This window comes from Phaethon lepturus, unplaced genomic scaffold (genome assembly GCF_000687285.1).
Source record: "Phaethon lepturus isolate BGI_N335 unplaced genomic scaffold, ASM68728v1 scaffold38212, whole genome shotgun sequence".
In the NCBI taxonomy this organism is placed as follows: Eukaryota; Metazoa; Chordata; class Aves; order Phaethontiformes; family Phaethontidae; genus Phaethon; species Phaethon lepturus.
The window spans coordinates 9153-13356 of record NW_010523279.1 but is presented as its reverse complement, the minus strand read 5'-3'; positions in this window follow the sequence as shown (position 1 = coordinate 13356).

Sequence of the window (4204 nt, the reverse complement as noted above, 5' to 3'; positions counted from 1 at the left end):
TTCAGCAGTCGTGAAAATCTACAGAGGAGGGAGTGTCCCTAACTCACCTTGTGCTGGGCTTAGTCAGATGAGGCCACAACATTCACCTCAACTGCTGACGGTAAGGGAGCAACTCCAATGGCTGGTATCCATAAATTACTACCTTTCAATAACTCAGCCTCTGGAGGGTGATACAACATTTTTAACCTACGTTTTAATCATGCACACATTTATCTTGCTGTGCCCCTGCTTTGCCTGCACGGTCATGCCTGACTCTGATTTCTGCTAGGTAGTACGTAAAATTTTATGAGTGCAACACACATCCAGTTCTCTTTTTTAACAGGCTGATCCCTGTTCTGCAAATACTATATAAGAGAGAGCCTGCATCTAAACACGTCTGGGAAGGCTGTGAAATGCCTTCTGCCAGGCACCATTGAGGGTGTTTGAGGCTCAACAGCACTTCTCGGTGTCACAGGTCCCCCAGCTGGAATACATTTGCATAAAGCAATTTCCTCTAACAAATATGTTCATACAAATCAAACTCAAGTTTGCAAATAATCTGAAACCATGAAAAAATATCAATCAAACATATTTGTTACTACAAGTAATTCACAGCACTGTTCTAAACGGGCAAGTTTCTCTCAGTTCGATTTTTCCAGCACTAGCTCTAGGAGACTTAGTGGTATGTGTGACCTTGAGTGCTCTGACTTGAACTCGAGCACAATTGCCTCTTACCTTACAATGAATTTTGGACTGAGAGTCACATATTTCTGGACTGATCCTCTGTGACCTGACCTGCCTCCAGTGCTCCTCAAGCTCCCACCCCTTCACAGACAGCCTGGTTTGACATCTCCCAGTTACACTGCTTTTTCCTCCGTCTATTTGAGCTCTTTGGTTCTTGCACTTCAATTTCTGAGTCTGCCACGAATGTGGATTCTTGGGACATCCATTTGGGTTTGAGTGTTGTGCAAGGCATTAATCCCAGCATGGCAAGGACATCTCCTTCCTAGGTGCCTGTGCCCAGGGATACGGGCAGTTTGCCTGGTAATTCCCTGATTACACTGGACTATATCTCACTCTCACTCACTACAAATCCTACTTAGGCCACACTCATTTGTGTGGGTGGAAATAAGCATAACTCCATTGTAGTCAGAAACATTGGATGTGCTTGTACCAACCAGGAACCTGGCTTTGTATTTTCATCACGGACATTTCAGCCCTGAACTTTGTGTATATCTCCCAGTTCCAGGGAGATAAATCTCATGGTGTTCACTCTGGTCTAGACTGGCTCTCTGCTGCTGGACCATGCTCAGCGGTGGGCATACAGCCTACGAGCAAACACGAGCCTCTTGTTCATCTCCTCCTGCTCTGATCCAGCTCCTCCTCTGGCTCTCTGCTGTCACCCGTGCTGATCGTCAGGGCTCTGAAGTTGCTTTTGGGGCCAGCAGAGCTCGCCTGCAGAGATGTGGCTTTGAGAAGAGATCCAAGCCACGCTGCCATTTTTCCATGGGCTATATGCATTGCTGGCACTCCCAACCCCAACGTGTTTCTGTTTTGTTCCAGAGAAACACAATACTTAGGGCCACCGCATGGGAGTCAGTTCCTGCTGTGTTCAACTCTCGGCAACCTGAGCTGCTGAGAAGAGGCCCCATGCAATGGGTTTTATCCATCATCGCTTGACTGTAAGACATGGCCTGGGAAATCAGCGCAGTATTTCCCAGGGGCTCATCCCAGCAAGACCATGGGCAAAGACAGCCCCTCCTATCCTTCTTTCCATCTTAGACCCCCATCCCAGCTCCCTGGTGCTCCTTTTCTTTCTCCCCACCCCCAAACTTGGCTGATGTGGCTGAGACAGCTGCTGGGAATCCAGTTGTGCAGGATGCTGCCCCTCTGCACTGCTGTCATGGTCGGTCCTAGGACCTGAACGGCTGCAGCTGAAGCAAAGCTACACTTCCAACATCTGTCATTACTACGGGGAAAATGAGAGGAGTGAAATATGTGGACATACAGATACAGGCCAGCTAGTGGTCACGATTCCCTTGGTCACATTGAAGCCTGATAACAAGAATATTCCTGGCTTTCGCTCCCTTTGCATCTGAGGAGAGCCTCCCCAAGGCTATCTTTAACCCTTTCCAAAGTGGGGTGCCCAGCACACTCCTTTTTCAGCAGAATGGCTGAGCACTGGCTCCGGTAATGGCATGGGGTTTGCAGGGAGCCTGTCTGCCAAGCAGCACACAATGCAGTGGCCATCGAGCCTGGTATCAAAGAGCCTCCTGCTACTCTGGTGCATGCTCCGTGCCTGCTTCGCTGCTGGCAAGGAATAACAGTCTGCACCAACCCCACCTTTCCAGCCTAATCATGAACAGTTCCCTCTCTGTCCAGCTCACCTCTTCACAATGGAGACCAGTTCAAGTTCAGATTTGAGTCAGGACCCCTCTCCGTTGGTCTCTGTGGTGGGGAGTGATAGATTTTGGTTCAGATCTTCAGCAGATCATCCACGTGCTGAAGTTGGGTGCAAAAATCCCCTCCCAGGGAGTATTCCGCTCTCTAGGCCAGAGGCATGGCAAAATGTCTGTTGGCATCAGTGCAAGAACGAGCATGCACATTTTCCTGATCTCTTGCTTGCTTTGCCTTTCCCTCCCTTGCAAAAGTCCAGGTCTTGCAGAGTTATCTGCCTTGATCTTTGGGAACAAGGCTTTCTTTGTAGCCTTTATTCACAGTCAGGAAGCTGGAGGAAAGGGGAAAGGCAAACTGTCTTCCCAATGCAGAGATCAGTAACAGAGACGCAGGGGTGCAGTTTGACTGATCTTGCCTCCCAATGGACCCTTAGCATCCCTCTAGCATTTAGATGTTTTTTGATGCATGATTGTCATAGTAGCCAAGCGTTGCACTGTAGGAACATTCTACTGTGTCACATCAAATGTTGGCCTAGCCCAGTATCCTGGCCCTGACCGCAGCTAATTACACACGCCTAGGGAAAATGTAAGAAGAGAGCAAGTGTCTATTGACAGTTTTCCAATAGTCTGTCCCATCTGCTATAGCGAGCAGCAACTTCAGATCTTCCTAAGCTAGAGACAGTGTCGTAATTTTTAATAGCTTTTGATGGATTTTTCTTCCCTAGGTTTTTCTAGCCACTTTTTAAGCTCAGGTTAGCTTTTGGCATCAGCAACGTCCTTTGACAAGAAATTGCACTGTTTACATTGATAAGGGAAATGCTCCCACCTCCTTTTGTCTACCTTGAATCTGTCGTCTAAGAATTTCACACAATACCACCTATGTCAGTGGCAAAACCAGTCATTCCCTGTCCAGCTTCTCCAGGTCACTTGCTGTTTTGCAGAGCTCTTAACCCTTAGCCTTCAGCCTTCACCTGCAAGCAACTCCCGTTACAAAATACTGCATATCATGGGAACAGACCTAGGTAGTTGGAAAGCAGATGTCATTTCTGCTACTGTGACTCTCCTTAGTTACTAGTCAGAGGCTGCAGAACGACGCAGTCACAGATGCACAAAGAAAAGGAGAATGTATCTTTTTTTAAAATTCTTTATTTATAAAAAAGTACATTTTTTTCCACAGCTGAGCCACTATTGTTTTTTATACAAGTAAAAGGAAGGGTGATGCAACACCCCACCCACACAAATTATAACCATGAAAATGCCCCCCCGGACCCCAAACAAACAAATTATTACAAAGGATGGAAAACAAAAAACCAAACAAAAATCATAAAAGTCCATTACATTATTATTATTTTTATTTTTTTTTTTTACAAAAGCACTTACAACACAGATTACAAAAAAAAAAAAAAAAGTGGGGTTGGGGTTGTTTGTCTGTCTGTAGTCTTTATTCCACAATAATAATTACAGCAAGAGGAAGAAGAAAAAGAGAGATAAAATCACTAGAGTTAAGGAATCACGTTTTAAAAAAAGAAAGGCAAAAGAAAAGAAAAACCAGACCCTCAATGAGCGTACCTCCACCGACACCAGGTTATGCTAGCGGAGGATCTGACTCCATACGCTTGTTACAATCACCCCCAAGTACGCTACATTTGGAAAGTCACACCGGTCCGAAGTACAAACTCACCCCCCTCTCTAAGGCTTGGGTTTCCTTCCCTTGCTGGTGGACTGAATCCTCCCCTTCGCCCCACTGCAGGCGGCAGCACCCCCTGCTCCGGCCCCCCGGCCAGGTCCAGCCCTTGGCCCCCCCGCGCCGTGCTGCAGACCGGCAGCCC